This window comes from Somniosus microcephalus, chromosome 12, assembly GCF_052327205.1.
Source record: "Somniosus microcephalus isolate GS21.2 chromosome 12, FLI_Smic_1.0, whole genome shotgun sequence".
Classification (NCBI taxonomy): Eukaryota; Metazoa; Chordata; class Chondrichthyes; order Squaliformes; family Somniosidae; genus Somniosus; species Somniosus microcephalus.
Window position 1 is genome coordinate 77,228,740 of NC_140998.1, and position 17,394 is coordinate 77,246,133.

The 17,394-nt window shown below is 50.4% G+C and overlaps 1 protein-coding gene across 2 annotated transcripts in view; it reads left to right on the forward strand.

Annotated features, from left to right (window-relative positions):
- The window catches only part of LOC147109329 (guanine nucleotide-binding protein G(I)/G(S)/G(O) subunit gamma-2), a 139,468-nt gene that overhangs the window by 26,067 nt on the left and 96,007 nt on the right, over positions 1–17,394 (forward strand). The window lies entirely within an intron of this gene.

Consider the following 17,394-nt stretch of genomic DNA (forward strand, 5'->3'; position numbering starts at 1 on the left):
CTAGCCATACCCAGGACCTCTTTGAGTGAGATTGCCAATTTTATTGTAATTATTACCAAATTTTGGGCAGTCTTATGCTGTGGATTCACATTCACTAAGAACTAGATTAAACAACTGCAGTTTATTTCCTGTAATATCCTTACAGTTATCAGAGAAATATTTTTTTAATCTCAGTCTGGGCTGGATTAAAGCTCAGGTCCAAGACGTGACCGGGTCACTTGTGTTGAACAAGTGGCAGTCAATTGAGGATTGGGATAGTCCGGTTGGGAGAAGGCAGGGAGATGAGGGGGTTAATTTTAACCTAACCTAGCTGGCAGGAGCAGATCAGCTGCCCATTTTACACCCCGCCAGATTTGACTTTCCATTGGGTGGGGTGTAAAATGGATAGTCGATCTGATCATGTCAGTCTCCTGCTGGGCATGTTAAGTAAAAATTACCCCTGAAGTTAGAGATAGCCATAGCAGTGATCAAGATGTCTGAAGTACTGAAACGGCCTTTATCAAAGTCACAAATGGCATCCTATGTGACTGTGACAAAGGAAAACTATCCCTTCTCAATCTTCTCGAACTGTCTGCAGCCTTTGACACAGTTGACCACACCATCCTCCTACAATGCCTCGCCTCCGTCGTCCAGCTGGGTGGGAATCCCTCGCCTGGTTCCAGTCTTATCTAGCCAACGAATCACCTGAAATGGCTTCTCTTCCTGCTCCCGCAACCTTACCTCTGCAGTCCCCCAAGGTTCTATCCTTGGCCTCCTCCTATTTCTCATCTACATGCTGCCCCTCGGCGACATCATCTGACAACACAACGTCAGGTTCCACATGTACACTGACAACACCCAGCTCATCACCACCGCCTCTCTCAATGCCTCCACTCTCTTTGACTTGTCATGCTGCTTGTCCGATATCCGGTCCTGGATGAGCAGCAATTTCCTCCAACTAAATATTGGGAAGACCGAAGCCCTCATTGTCTTTGGTCCCCGCCAGAAACTTCATTCCCTAGCCAGCAGCTCCATCCCTCTCCCTGGTCAGTCTCTGAGGCTGAACCAGACCATTCACAACCTTGGCTTCCTATTTGACTCTGAGATAAGCTTCCAACAACATATCCACACCATCACCAGCACTGACTACTTCCACCTCTATCATCTTCCGCCTCCCCGCCACCTCAGCTCATCTGCTGCGGAAACCCTCATCCATGCCTTTGTTACCTGTAGACTTGACTATTCCAATGCACTCCCGGCTGGCCTCCCATCTTCTAACCTCCATAAACTTGAGCTCATCCAAAACTCTGCTGCCCGCATCCTAACACGCATCAAGACCTGTTCACCCATCACCCCTGTGTTCACTGGCCTACATTGGCTCTTGGTCCGGCAACGCCTTAGTTTTAAAATTCTCATTCTTGATTTAAAATCCTTCCATGGCGCCTCACCCCTCCGTATGACTATAACCTCCTCTAGCCCTACAACCCTCCGAGATCGCTGCGCTTGCCCAATTCTGGCCTCATGCGCATCTCCGATTTTAATTGCTCCACCATTGGCGGCTGTGCCTTCAGCTGCCTGGGCCTAAGGCTCAGGAATGCCCTCCCTAAGCCTCTCCCCCGCTCTACGTCTGTCCCCTGCCATAAGATGCTACTTAAAACCTACCTCTTTGACCAAGGTTTAGGTCACCTCTCCTAATATGTCCTTATGTGGCTCCGTGTCAAGTTTTGTTTGATAACGCCCCTGTGAAGCGCCTTATCATGTTTTACTATGTTAAAGGTGCTATATAAATGCAAGTTATTGTCATTGTTGAGGTGAATAGACCATGTGGAATGGCAAGGCTGTGGGTATGGATGTACATGGGAAGTTTATATTTGGGATGAAATTGGGTGAGGACAGGAGGGCAGAGGAGAGCTGGCGAAGGGAATTCTTCCCTATTGCATTGCAGCCATAAGAAAATAGCATCCCAGTTTTCTTCTTGTGATCTGTGCTAAATTACTTTGTACTGTAATCAATGATGGGAGAAGGCATCTAGCCAGCATGTGCAACAATGGGGCAGTAATTCCTCCCCAAACGCGTGAGTATGGAAGGGGTACTCACGCGTCTGGCCGGAGGAAATGCCGGTTTTCAGCATGCACAGCGCATGCGCTGAAAACGGGCATTTCCTCTCCTCTAACCCAAGAGGTGAAGAGGCTAGCGCGTGCGCTGTAGGGGGCAGCGCGTGCGTCTTGGATTTCCTCTGTTTTGGGGGATTTGCGCATGTGTAAAGGCCTCCGGTCTTTACGCTTGTAAAAAGCACACGTAAGTATTTATTTTTACAGGTAAGTGGTGTTTTAGTGCAATTTAGACATTTTTTTCCCACAGGTTTATTATTTTAAAGAATCTACAATAAGGTAAGTTTAGTTTTAGACTGATTGGCTGAACAGTGCTAACCTGATCCCAGCCGGCACATCGCACTAACTACGCCGCTGGGTCAGGTTAGCACAGCGCGCCGACATCAGAACCGGGCCACTGACAGGAAATCCACTGCGGGCCAGGTTTCAGATGTCGGTGCGCCGGGTAAGTGCACATCGGGGGCTTGCACGCGCGGCAAGCCCCCGACACCAAGTTCTGGGCCATTGAATTTTAATTATTTCTGAAAGCCACTTAAAATAGCACAGCTGAAAATTTGAAATCTAACCTGGTATACTGAGAAATACACTGTATTCATTTTTTTAAAATGCTTAATCCAAATAAATACAATTTTGAATGTCTATTGTAAATCCATTGTTTCCTACCGTTAGATCCTCTTTTTCCGTCTTCTGGCACCCCACTTCCTTGTTCTAACAGGACTCTACAATTAACTTCAATGGAAATGAAAATCAGGAGAGATGTATAACAGGTGGCTGAATCGATATCGCCCGTGTTACACTATTACCAAAAATCAAAATGACCCCCAATCACAGTAAGGCACATTTAATAATCCCATTTACCCATTTGGAACCACACTCAAAGGGCTCACTGAACTTGCCCTTGTGAGTCTGACGTACTCCAGTTTTCCATGATTGCCATCATCTCTGATTCTGTATGCTGGAATAGGGCAGAGCTGATCCTGTTCAATTTTTCCCACTGCTGATAAAGGCCTCTGCTGCAGAGCTCCAGGAGCTGATGAAATGTGATGAAGGTTACCCATTAGTTGAGTTGGGAATTTAAACTAGGCAGGACTGTTTGATCCTGCAATTTAGGTGCCATACTGTCCTCACAAATGGCTTTTTAATTTTTCATTCCTCTTAATATATATATTTGTGCCTTTCAAGGGTTTCGGCACTGTAACATTTTTCCACTTCGGGTATCCTGTGTCAGCAACAGCCTCTCCCAGGTCAGATATAACAGACTAGATTTACAGTAAACTCTCTCTGAATGTCCAACAAATGTTTTAATTAACAAATGCTTCAAAAGAGCACGAATACGATTTTTTACATTTCTTGTGCCAGCTGTTCCTGTTGCCTGAACACTTAAGGGCTCGATTTTGCCATTGTGGGCGGGCTGGGGCATGTCAGGTGGCATTCGTGTCAGGACCCCGACTCCGAAGTGAAATGAGGAAAAACTGCGATTTTCCCCTAATTGGGCAATTGATTTCCAGCGTGTGGGAACCCCTGGCCCAATGAGTCTTTTCATACAGAAAGTCGCCTCCGATGACGTCATCAATGCTGCTGGATTTAAGGCCTGCAAGCAGCCTTGCTTCTTCTGAGACTGCAAACTTTATGGTGATTGCAGTAAGGACTTCATTGATTGACCATGTCCACCAGTAGGCCAAAGTGTGCTCCACGCTTCGATGAGCCCTCCCTCCAAGCTCTGGTGGAGGAAGCAAGATCAAATAAGGAGGTGCTCTTCCGTTCCTCAGGGAGAAAAAAGCCACCCCAGCAGACTAAAGCTGTGTGGCTGCAAGTGGCCCAGGAGGTCAACTCCATATCGATGAGCCGCAGAACCTGGCTGCAATGCAGGAAGAGGTTTCATGACCTTCTCCGCACAGTAAAAATGAGTATGGAGTATGACTTTCCCATCACCCTCAATCTGATCCCCATCGCCTCTCCTCACCAGCACTCTGCTTTGCCAACCTCTTCCTCCACATGCCACTTGACACTTACATCCCTACACCCTTACCCATTCCCTCTCTCTCTATGGTCACATTCACTTAACTATCTGACCATGCAGCCCTCTCATTCCCTATCACTGTGATGCAATGACAACAACTTACAACACACAGGGAGGGTTCTTTGTCTCCTTCTAAGCATCTGTGCTATGGATTCTCTACACTCACTCCTTCATTCTCACTCAAACTCCACTTGTGTCCCTCATTGCAGGAAAAGAGAGCCCACAATAAGAGGGAAAGAGCCATGACAGGAGGAGGGCCACCCTCAGTTGCCCAGCTCACCGCTTGGGAGGAGGCGGCCCTGGAAATCACCAGGATCGAGGATGATTCCCAAGTGGGGGACGGACAGACGGGAGCACCACAGCAAACTGGTGACAGAATAGTTTGGCATCTCTCTCATTGACATTGCGTGAGACACTGATAATGATTCTGATGCTCTAACAGATTGACTTATGATCATCTGCACTATTCAATATGCATGTAACCTTGACCTCACATCTGTAACTCTTTCCTTTATTCCGCCACAGGACCATGAAGAGCCCCCGTCCCCACTGTCCAGGAGGAACAGCCTGTGCTTCCAGACTTCTCAGAGGAAGCTGCAACCTCTGAGGGTGCAGCGTCAGCAGAATTCAGTGCACCCAGCACCAGCGCAGACACTCACACCTCGGTGGGACCTTCGCAAGATAGAGTAGTGTTGGCACCTGCTGTATCACAGCTCACAAGTGAGCATCAGCAGATGGTGGAGACAGGGACAGCAGTGGATGCTGCATGTCGACCCTGTGCCTCCGGGTCCATCCAGAAGGAGAGCGGTGCTGGAACTCCAGGAACAGGTGCAGGAGTCTCTGGCAGGTTTTGTCTCCAGAGTCACTGCGAGTGCGGAGCGAATGGAGGAGTCCATCACGAACATGAGCAGAGCCTTTGTGGAGGCGTTGGCGCATGAACGCATCACCGCAGAAAGGATGGCAACCTCCGTGGAAAGGATGGCTACCCCCGTGGTAAGGCTGGCTACCGGAGAGGAGAGGATGGCTACGGTAGAGGAGAGGATGGCTACAGCCATGGAGGAGCTTAGTTGCCAGGGTCTTAAAAACATGGTCATTGTTCAGAATAGAATGACATCCCTTGAGAAGCGATGGTCAGCTATTGAGCATACAAACCAGACCTTCATGGAAGTCCTCTGGAGTAGGACTTCCAGTGCAGAAACGAGTCCTCATGGCCCCCCTAAAGTTCAGTAAGGTGCTGTCAAGCCACTTGCTAGCTCTGAAGTGGGGCTGACCCATGAGAGGGATGTTGGTGGCAGACAACAAGGAAGTGGGGGCTCCTCTCCAAGCGCTCACACGACCATGCCACTGCAAAGCCCTCGGTCAGAGCCCCACCAGAGGCCTCACCCAACTTAGATGGGCATTTCAACCCCTGCACAGCCGCAGGAGCAGCAGACTGTTGCCGAGCCCTCACAGGTTCGCAACTCCAGAGGACGCCCGCCAAAGGCGTCGAGACAGGAGCAGCAAGAAAGTGAGCAAGGGGCCTCCACATCTGCTGAAGCCACAGGGGAAGCACTATGTAGGAGCATGCATAAGAGGAAGATAAAGCACAAGTAGTCACAAGGGTAGTCACTTAGGTGCTGTGATGTATTGTATTTGGACCAGCCATCCTTGTCATGGTATCATAAACAGATTTGATGGCAAACTGTTGAAGTTGTGGCCTGTGTCATTTCGCAAATGGGACTTTCACATTGAGGGCTTAGGGCGACTTGCAATTGTCAGTATGGTGGTCAGAGTGATAGGAATCCGCAGGTTCTTGTCCATTGTCGATGCTCTGGTAAGAAGGTGCGAGACAAAAGTGTTTGATTGTGCAGGCTAAGCAAATTTGACCAACATGAGTGTGTCCCTTGCATCCCAGGCAGCAACGTGGTTGCACGCTGGCACCTTCTGGCCTGTGCAGCTTCAGGTGGGTGAGCAGCAGCTAGGCGCTCCTGTTGTTGCTCCTGCTGTCGGTGCTGCTGTTGTTCAGGGTTCTGCTGCTGCCGCGGCTGGTCTTCATCCGAATGTGATGTCCAGGAGGAAAGGAAATAAATGGTTCCCATGCTTCTGGTATATACCTCAGTTGAGGAAGCGCTCAGTCAAGGTGGGGAGAGGGGTTTCCCAGGAGGTCACACTGCAGATGGGTGTCAGGTTCCAAACTTCCACAACAATGAGTAGGCCTGCTAAAAGTTCCCCCAGACCTGAGACAACAAAGTTCTGCCACCTGCAAATGATTGCTGAAAACTCCTTTTTAATGGTGGAGCTGCAGCTGTTAGTAAGCAATCCACTTGTGAGGCCGCCAGGAATACCTGGCGTGTTCCAGAGGAGGCATGTAGGATGGGGGAGATGTCTAAAAATCAGAAAGGCCTCTCAAAATTGGATTATAGAGGCAATTAAGTGGTTGTTAAGAGCCTTAAGTGCCTATTCCGCCTCTTGGAGGCGGGATGGAAACGGGTCTGAAACCCCGATTCTGGGAAAATTGCTCGAAGGCGGGATGGAGGTGGGATCGGCCCGCACTTCATTTTTTTGCGATTTTACCACCTCACACGCCTCCAAACCCACCTCCTCATGCCTGGCAAAATCGAGCCCTTACAGAGTGAATTTCCACAGGGGTTCTCCTGCTTGTCCACCGTAACATTAGCAAAAGAGCTACAGAAACTCTGGTAAAATAGGATAAATGACATGTACGCTGTTTTTCCAGGCTTTCTGCTGCTCTTCTGTGAAAGTAACAGTGGAGAAGCAGGAGAACCCTTGTGGAAATTCACTCCCTCAGTTTCAGTCCGGATGAAGTTGTGCTTAGTTTGGGCCTATGCGCTGACAGTATTGGAAACTGAATTAAAGCCACCCAAACTCATTTCATGTGGGACTCTTTTAAGTCAGCAGAGAGAGGAGACTTTCTGCTATTGAAGAATGGTGAGAGAGGGAAACCAGGAAATTATAGTTGGCCTAACATCTGTTGTCAGGAAATTACTAGAGTCTATAATTAAGGACAGGGTAACTGAACACCTTGAAAATTTTCAGTTGATCAGAGAGAGCCAGCATGGATTTGTAAAAGGTAGGTCATCCCTGACGAACCTGATTGAATTTTTTGAAGAGGTGACTCAAGTAGTGGACAGGGGAATGTCTGTGGATGTTATTTATATGGACTTCCAGAAGGCATTTGATAAAGTCCTTCATAAGAGACTGTTAGGTAAAGTTGAAGCTTATGGAATTTAAGGCAAATTATTGAGCTGGTTAGGAAATTGGCTGAGCAGCAGGAAACAGAGAGTAGGGATAATGGGCAGGTGCTCAAATTGGCAGGATGTGACTAGTGGTGTCCCGCAGGGATCTGTGTTGGGACCTCAACTATTCACAGTATTTATTAACAACTTAGATGATTGGATAGAAAGCCACATTACCAGATTTGCCGATTGCACAAAGATAGGCGGCAATTTAAGCAGTGTAGATGGAAGCATAAAATTACAAAGAGATATTGATAGATTAAGCGAATGGGCAAAACTGTGGCAAATGTGAGGTCATCCACTTTGGACCTGAAAAGGATAGAACAGGGTACTTTCTAAATAGTGAAAAGCTAAAAACAGTGGCGGTCCAAAGAGACTTGGGGTCCAGGTACATAGATCATTACAATGTCATGAACAGGTACAGAAAATAATCAAAAAGGCTAATGGATTGCTGGTCTTTAATCTAGAAGATTAGAATACAAAGGGGTAGAAGTTATGCTACAGCTATACAAAACCCTGGTTAGACCACAGCAGGAGTACTGTGAGCAATTCAGGGCACTAGACCTTAGGAAGGATATATTGGCCTTGGGGGGAGTGCAGTGTAGGTTTACCAGAATGATACCTGGACTCCAAGGTTAAATTATGAGAAGAGATTACACAAATTAGGGTCGCATTCCCTGCAATTTAGAAGGTTGAGGGGTGATTTGATCGAAGTTTTCAAGCTATTAAGGGGAACAGGTAAGGTAGATAGAGAGAAACTATTTCCACTGGTTGGTGAGTCTAGGACAAGGGGGCATAGTCTAAAAATTAGAGCCACACCTTTCAGGAGTGAAGTTAGGAAACACTTCTACACACACAGGGTGGTAGATGTTTGGAACTCCCTTCCACAAACAGCAATTGATGTTGGGTCAATTGTTAGTTTTAAATCTGAGATTGATATATTTTTGTTACCCAAAGGTATTAAGGGATATGGGGCAAAGGTGGGTCTCTGGAGTTAGGTCGCAGATCAGCCATGATCTCATTGAATGGGTGGAACAGGCTCGAGGGACTGAATGGCCTACTCCTGTTCCTATGTTCATATATTCAAACGTTCAGCCTTGGCTAGATTCAAAGCCAGATCCTAAAGGTAAAAGGACAGTCTGCTAACCCACTGCACCACCCATTTCTTCCTAGATGTAACTTAAGATGAACAGTATAATACAGTTTTATATACCATAAGACGAGTAAAGTAGTGCATTAGACCATTAATGTTTTTTAATATCGATGATATAATAGGCTGCAAATTATTTTTGAAACCCTCATGTACAGGTAGGCCATTGCATCTTTTGAAGTAAAAGTGAATAACTATTTGAAGTAGAGGAAAATGCAAGGCTGTTGGGAGCGAGCAGGGCAGTGGGATTAGTCTGGTTTGCTCTAGCAAAGGGCCAGCATAGATACAATGGGCTGAATTGTCTCCTTCTGTGATGTGAACTTCTATGGTTTATATTAAACCATGATTATTTTGGGACACACTGGGCTGAATTTTAATGGGGAAGGCAGGTTGGGGCGGGTGCTCAGAGGCAGTCGGGAAACACGGGAGAATGGGTTTCCCGCAGGCCCTGCCGACTTTAATAGCAGGGCCTGATTTGAATGGGAAGCCTCTGTTTCCCACCCTCGGCCAGCCAGATTGAGGCTGGCTCCGGGCGGGAAGGTCTGCGGCACTAGGCTGCATAGAGGAAGGAGGGAGGGATCATTGGGCACCAGGGTCGGCCTGGGGTGGGGTGGGGGGAGATGGGGCGGGTGGACGCGGGGCCTGAAAAGATCACGGGCTGGCTGGAGGAGCCGGCGGGGGTGGGGGTCCAGGACATCGCAGTGGGGAGAGGGGACTGGGAGGGTGTCCAGACAATTGCAATTGTGGGCCGGGACCATCACGGGGGTGGTTCTCCAAAACATCGTGGGCCAGCTGGAGAAGCAGGGCGGGGGGGGATCGGGGGGTCGGATGAGGACCGGGTCCCGGAGGAGCAGCAAAGGGCGGGGGGGCCGGAGAAGCAGGGGGAAGGCCTCGTGGGGGGAATCGGAGGCCTAGTGGTGGGGAGGTCTGGGGGGAGGGGGTTCGCAAGCCGGGGGGGGGGGGGGGTGGTGGGTGGAGGCCTAGTGGTGGATAGGTCTGGGGGGAGGGGATTCGCAGGCCGGGGGGGGGGGGGTGGTGGGTGGAGGCCTAGTGGTGGGGAGGTCTGGGGGGAGGGGATTCGCAGGCCGGGGCGGCGGTGGGTGAAGGCCTAGTGGTGGGGAGGTCTGGGGGGAGGGGATTCGCAGGACGGTGGGGGGGTGGTGGGTGGAGGCCTAGTGGTGGATAGGTCTGGGGGGAGGGGATTCGCAGGCCGGGGGGGGGGTAGTGGGTGGAGGCCTAGTGGTGGGGAGGTCTGGGGGGAGGGGATTCGCAGGCCTCAGGGGGGTGGGTGGTGGGTGGAGGCCTAGGGTGGAAGGCCTGGGGGGGAATCAGAGGCCTTGGGGGGGAGGGGGGGGTCTCCGATCACAAGGCGTGCGTAGGGTAGGGACCCTGGATTCCAGAGTTAAATGTAAAGGCACATACCTCCTGGATGCAGCGGTCCTCGCCTTGCTTTAACTGGCGGGTTTCCTGAGGTGTGCAAAACCCGACCAGCTAAAGTTAACTACAAAATGGATGTTAAAGAGGCTGCCAATCTCCTGATAGTGGATTGGCTGCCGGCTTCCGTACCGCCTCCGTTAAAACCGGAAGTGGGCGGTTGGAGGCGGGTTCAGGTCGGGATTCACATTTTTAACACTTTAACTACCCCCATGCCCCCAACCCATCCGTTTTTTTTAGGTTAAAATTGCCCCCACTCTCATTCCAAATTGTAATTTCACTTTCTAACAAATATAATGATCTAATTTACATTATTGAATACATCCTTTTTAACTGTAACGTTGTATATCTTTGATCAGGGTTTATCATTAAATGAATACTATCTTCATACTCCCCTATGTTTAAATTGTAAGTGACAATTAGGGTAAAAAGAAAGAAAGACTTGCATTTTATATAGCGCCTTTCGCGACCACCGGATGTCACAAAGCGCTTTACAGCCAATGAAGTACTTTTGGAGTGTAGTCACTGTTGTAATGTGGTAGACTTCCCATTGAACCTGTATACACCTCACAGTGGTGCATTACTTCTATTAACAGTATGTTTGGAATACTTTGCAGATACTTGACAGAAGAGGTCAAATGGTTTAGCACTAATGTAAGACAATTTGGTTTGGATTCTATGGAAGGTAAATCAGCCAAGCATTTCGACAGCAAGTTTCTTGGCAGCTAGGAACACCAGAGTATCATTTTTCAGACAGGGTGTGGTTTACTGCCCTGTGATTTTCTTTTTTTATTACATTTCCACTGGAAGTAGCTCTTGAGTGTTTATGCTCACATTGCCAGCAGCTCCTACCCACAGCAACATGTCTGGATTGTTTGTAAAAGGCATTTTAATGTGGCCATGTAATAGCAATAAATCCACCATTGAGCCAAGTAGTAGCATTTAATGTTTGTGCCTGTTGACATCTGACCGGATAATTTAGAGTTGTATATCTAATCAAATGACCAGATTTCGAAGCACTCATTGCTTCATTAGCTCACTAACTGCGCAAAAATTGACATCTTTTCCAATTATTTTAATGGATGTATGCTTCCAAAAAGACTGTGGGTTTCATCATGGTGCCTGAAGCTGGGGTGATGCCCACAGTCTTAATGTTTGTCATGCTATTTAAAATTAAAGTCATTGTTCAATTATAGTATCACTTTTGTATTGATGTAAAATGGTTTCAGGTGTACATCAGCTTGAAAGTGGCAGTATAACTCGGGAGTTAGGTCTCCTGATCTGACCCCTGAGCGCTCTAAAGCCTCCAAAATCTTGTCTCACCCTGCTTAGAGTTCGCACTGGCTTTTAAGAGTGGCAAATCAACCTCCTGAGAACTTCTCAGACTTTGTGATGAATCTCTATAGTATATCAGGATAAAGTGATACTTCCACCAGTATTCCTCTAACATTAACAATTAGCTGCTGAGGGAGGTTGAAGCTGCACCTCAACACCGGTCAGACTGAGCTCGGTCTGCATTATAACAAGGGTCTGTCTGCCTGCCGGCTGTGTATTGCAGGCAGCAGATACTGCTCCTTTCTAGCCATTTCCCAAAGCAACCATCTCTTTGGTTTCTTTGAATGAGACTGCGAATGAGTCCAAGACTGTGAGCAGTTTCATGTCCTGGAGCCATGCTCGTTGTGAATTGGATTGTGATTGTGCAACTCGCATGAATTAGGCCCCTTAGAAAGGCAGAAAGAGGAAACTATCATTCTAGTCTGGATTTAAACTGAGGTGACAGGCCAGTGTGTTAACCAACTATGTTGCCGATTCTCCAGAACATTGAAATGTGGCATAATTCAGCTTTACGTCAAGCAGTACAGAACAGTATCTTAAAATGTGATCTGAAGTGACAGTGACTTGCATGTATTTGCATGAGCGTGTTTTAATGCACTTAGGATGTACCTCCAGGAACGACTGGGAAGCCTATACTCTCTGGCATGCGTATAAAGGACTCATTTTGCCAGGCAGTGATTTCCAGCAATCAGACCCTTTTTGATATGATTTTGGGTTCATAAAATAATACACTGGTTTAGAAATATTACAGCCACATGCCCTTAAACACTTCAAGAATGGAATTTACTTCATCATTATTTTTCTGATATCTACAGAATTCTATTTTTAAGTATTGAGATTTACAGATTAATGTTTGGAAATTTAAGAAAGAACTTCATAATTTTATATGGTACACTATGATTCAATATTTGCTCATCTTAGACATGTGCTTTTTGCTGTATTGTATTACTGAAAGAGGTTCCCATTAGAAAAGGTAAAGCAGCGCTGCCATTTTGAATTGTATCCAAAACTTTAAACATTTGGATGTTGCTGCAGCTTGACCTTTGAAGTCTGAAGAAAATTATATTTTCAGTCCTATAAGTGGGGAAGACAACTAAGGTGTTGGAAGAACCAATCTCCCAGTGTGAGATAGCTGAACAGACAGTAACAAGACCACTGAAGCTCGTGCGAATAACTATTCTGGACCGTCTGGATATTCCACTGCTGGGTTGGAAATGCCTTCTTGCCCTTATATCAGACACTTCAATAAATAGGCTGGGATTCTGCTAATGAAAAACTTGGCTATCAGAATAATGAGTTTACCTATATTTACACACTGGGGAGGGAATCTTAAGCTAAACTGGTGTGGGATGCCACAAAAAGCATTTCGTACTCACTACATTAATTGCATGTAGACAAATAATTAATTACATTTAGATGACAATATGGTAATGGTCAACAATTAGAAAAAGTAATATTTAATTGCAACTAACGTTGCACGGCCACACAGCTGTCTGCTGGTCTAGTGCAGCCCAGGTCCAGCTTTTCCAATGTTACATTGAAACTGAACAGGCCGCGCAGCCCCTTAAAGGGACTGCGCACCCCCAAAAAAATTAGAGGAAACATTGCTTACAACAGAAAGTAATCTTCACTTGTAATGGTAATTAATATTCAGTTAGAAAAGAACAGAGGCCTAGAAATTCAGTTGGTTGCGCCAGCCGGTAACGCCATAAGAGGGGTATATTTCCAGTGCTAGGCACTTAGCGCCCGGGCGCAGACCGATCTGCGCCAACGCCCAAATTCAGTTGACATTTAGCGCCGGCGCAAAGTGTTTGCGCCCGCTCAGCTGCGCGCGCAGCTTATGATGTCATCTCGTCGTGCAACGCTGTTTGTGCGCCCCAAACCGGAAATTCAGTGGCGCCCGCCCAATGTGGGCGTGGCGCTGCTAAGAACTGTGAAGTGGAACGCAACAGAGGCCCTGTGGGCCTCGGGGAGCGCTAATTAAAGGGCACTTACACTGACCTATAAAGCCCAGCCATTTTGCTGCAATGACTTTACTGCTTTGGATTTCTGGACAGAGACCAAGGGACAGAGCTTACTGATTTGGGACAACATAGGAGAGGTATTTTTGGCTTCTGGCCAGTGCTTTGACATTTGATTCATTTGATTTCACTGTTTTCAACTTTATTATGGGGGCTGTATGGGGGTCCAACCCTCAGTTGCAGCATTATGTGCGAAGGGCTCGCAGACGCTGTGAGAGAGGGCCAGCCATGCCTAGACGCAGAGGGGCCATCAGGCGTCGGCAACGTAGGCCTTACCCACTCAGGCAATACCGGCAGCAGGTGTCCTATCTCACCATGACTGCGGCGCATTGTGTTAAGAGGCTGCGCTTCAGAAGGGAGGTGGTTGCAGAGATCTGCCAGCTGCTTCACAGAGATCTGCGTCCACAGCTGATGTGCAGGACGTCTCTCTCGGTGGAAGTGAAGGTCATGGTGGCTCTGAACTTTTATGCAAGCGGCTCCTTCCAAGCCGCTGCTGGGGACATAGCGAACATCTCCCAGTTCGCCGCACATCGCTGCATCTGGCAGGTCACCGATGCACTTTTCGCGAGGAGACACCAATTCGTCTCCTTCCCCATGACCCGACACAGGCAGGAGCAGCGTGCAGTCGGATTTGCCAGGATCGCGCGCTTCCCCATGGTGCAGGGCGCCATTGACTGCACGCATGTGGCTATGCGGGCACCTATCCACAATGCCGAGGATTACCGCAACCGGAAGGGCTACCATTCCCTAAATGTACAGCTGGTGTGTGACCACAGGCAGCGCATCCTAGCTGTCAATGCCCGCTTCCCAGGAAGCAGCCACGATGCATTTATCCTGCGCCAGACTACTGTGGCTGACATGTTCGAGGCACAGCCTCCACCAAGGGGATGGCTTATCAGGGACAAGGGCTACCCTTTGAGTACATGGCTCATGACCCCGCTCCGCGCGCCCAGGACCCCAGCGGAGGAGGCATACAACGAAAGCCATCAAGCCACAAGGAACATCATAGAGCAAACGATAGGCGTCCTCAAGCAACGGTTCCGCTGCCTGGATCGTTCCGGCGGATCTCTACAGTATTCGCCGGATAGAGTCTCCCAGTTCGTCGTCGTGTGCTGCATGCTGCACAACCTGGCTATCCGCAGGACTCAGGCACTGCCACCTGACATTGCACCACCACCTCAGGAGGACGAGCAGGAGGACCATGAGGAGGAGGAGGAGGAGGAGGAGTACCAGCCCAGGAGGGAGCCACAAGGTCCAAGGGCCGTCCGCCGGGGGCTTATTGATCGACACTTCTAGGCCCCCCTGTCAGGGAATGGGCTGTGGCAATGAACGCACCTGAAGGCAGCCGCACCGCAAGCCCTCAGCCGGTTAACGCAACAACCACTTGAAACCTGAGACGTGGACATGCTGAATAAATAAAAAGCTTTATTTCACAAACTCAGGGCCCTTCCCACATGAAACAGAAAAACAGACAAGACCCCCAAAAAACAGTCAAAAACATCTGTCACTCCCAAAACCTGGGGAGGACTAACAAAACTTGCCCATCCAAATGGCCTTCATCATCGGCCTTACAAAAATAAGCCCCCCCTCCACAACACAAACACCCCCATAAAAACAAAAAATGCCTTGATCCTCGGCCTTACCAAAATAATGCCCCCCCAGAACACAAGCCCCCCAATATAAAAAAAACCGCTATCACCACACTCTAATGGGTGTGCCGAGAGGGCGAGTCCTTAGACAGGCTTCTCTGGCCCCTGCCCGACCTGCTGCTCCGCCTCAACCTGGGCCCTGCGGGTGTGGCAAGGCTGGGGGAAGGCTCATGAGGGCCACAATGCGTGTCGGCAGATGCCCTTGGGGGTCGGCCTAGACGAGGACCGGCCCGGGAGGGGCCGGCTGCTGACTGCTGCAGCTGTGGCTGGCCAGCATCAGTCTCAGCAGCAGCTCGTCGCACCTTGGCTGGGGTTGTGGCAGTGTCGGCTGCACCAATGGGGGCAAGCTGGCTGATGGCAGGCGCGCGCTGCTCGCCAGAGACACTGGCACTCGGCCGGGCTGGCAGTGCAGCAAGCGCAGCAATCTGGTGGAGGCCAGACCGCTGTGCTGCAGCAGGGCGGCGGGTGCCCTGGCGATGCTTCCGCGCCACAGCGAGTGTGGCAGAAGTGAGTGCCCGAACTGCCCTGGTATGTGCCCGCATCAGCTCTGCCAGTGTCTGGACGGCACCACTCATCTCGCGAGTCGCGTCCTGGGCTGCCGCGAGTTGCTGGACACCCCTGTCATGCGCTGCCGCGAGTTGTTCGACCCCCCTGGCCTGTGATTCCCCGAAAGCGACCACACTATGAGCCAGGGACTCAATGGCCTGAGGCATCTGTTGCACAACCCCCATGAACTCCTGGTGGCGCCGCTCAGACGCCGCCGACATCTCATCGAGGAGGCGCACCTCCTGGGCGAGGACCATCTCCGGACTGGAGGGCGGACTCTCCCTCTGGGGAGAAGGCCGCCGAGCTGGCCGACCCTTCCCGCGTGCCTCGAGCCCACTGGGCCCAGGATCTGCCCTCCCCTGCAACACCTCCCCCCTCTGGGGAGAAGGCCGGCGTGCTGCCGGACCCTTCCCGCGTGCCTCGAGCCCACTGGGCCCAGGATCTGCCCTCCCCTGCAACACTTCCCCCCTCTGGGGAGAAGGCCGGTGTGCTGCCGGACCCTTCCCGCGTGCCTCGAGCCCACTGGGCCCAGGATCTGCCCTCCCCTGCAACACTTCCCCCCTCTGGGGAGAAGGCCGGCGTGCTGCCGGACCCTTCCCGCGTGCCTCGAGCCCACTGGGCCCAGGATCTGCCCTCCCCTGCAACACTTCCCCCTGGCTCTCCTGCAGGCCAGACGTCTCCCCTCCATTGCCATCCCCTGGCGCGGATGAGGGTTCCCCCGATGTGCCGCCTTCCTCCTGGTCCTCGTCGTCCTCCTCCTCCAAGGGCCTGGCACTCTGAGCTTCAGGGACCACCTCCTCCTCACCAGCTGAAAGCAGGAAGGCACAAGAGTAGCTTTAGAGTGAGGACAGGGCGTCAGCGAGGGAGGCCTGAGTGGTGGCATTATGCGCATTTGTCGGTCAGTGCGAAAGGATGTAGATCTGAAGCGCAAGGGCAACGACAGAGGTCCAACCGGTCATGTCCTTACCAGTGGGTCCCAGTACAGGGTCCGCATCTCCGATCGCAACAGGGCCAGTCACCCGGGCACGCATGAGTCGAGCCACGCTCTCCTCCAGCTCACTGAGCGCCTGGTACTCGGGACGGCCTCCACCGGTGACAGACTGGCTCCTCAAATTCCGCGCCAGCTTGGCCTGCAAGAGAAAGGACGGCCTCTAAGTACAGTGTGGTGCCCTGTTGCTGTGTGCACTGCCTCCCATGGTCGAATAGCTTGGCCAGTGTGTTAAGTGCAGAAAGTGCTATTGATGATCATGCCAGTGCCATTGCTGCGGGAGGAGGGCTGCCCATTAGTCCTTTGAGGTCCCTTTGCCCATAATGTGAGGTGCACATGCAAGGATGAGGAGGACACTGGAAAGGGTACTCACCTTCACCATCCGAGTGAGGTCGTTGTACTTCTTGCGGCATTGGTCCGCACTCCTGGGGACATCGCAGGTGGATGACACCCTGCGGGCGATTTTCCTCCAGTCTTTCCTGTACTGGCTCCTGGGAGCCTTCTTGCCACTGTCCGGGCACAAGATCTCTCTTTTGTTTTCGACACCATTAATCAGCACCCTCAGAGCATGCTCTGAGAAGCGCTGCGCTCGTTCACGGGCCCTCTCCATGGCTCCAGGCGCTATTTTGGCCCACCAGCAGTGTTGAGGCCTAGCTGCAGGGCTCCAGTATGCAGGGCGTGGCAGCAGTCAAAGTCGACCCTTCCCCCTTTAAGAGCTGGCCGGTGTCAGGGTGTCTGCTGTCAATCAAAACATGACCACACCTGCACTGCGCCCGGCCTCGGCGTTATCAGGCCGCATCGCCGGCTTAGCGCCTGAAGAGAGCATTGCAACGCCAGTTTCAGCGCTCGGCCAAACTCTTGGCCAACTCTACTGAATTTCGGCGATGTGGCCTACACTTTCCGGCGGGCGCTAACTTTAGCGAAC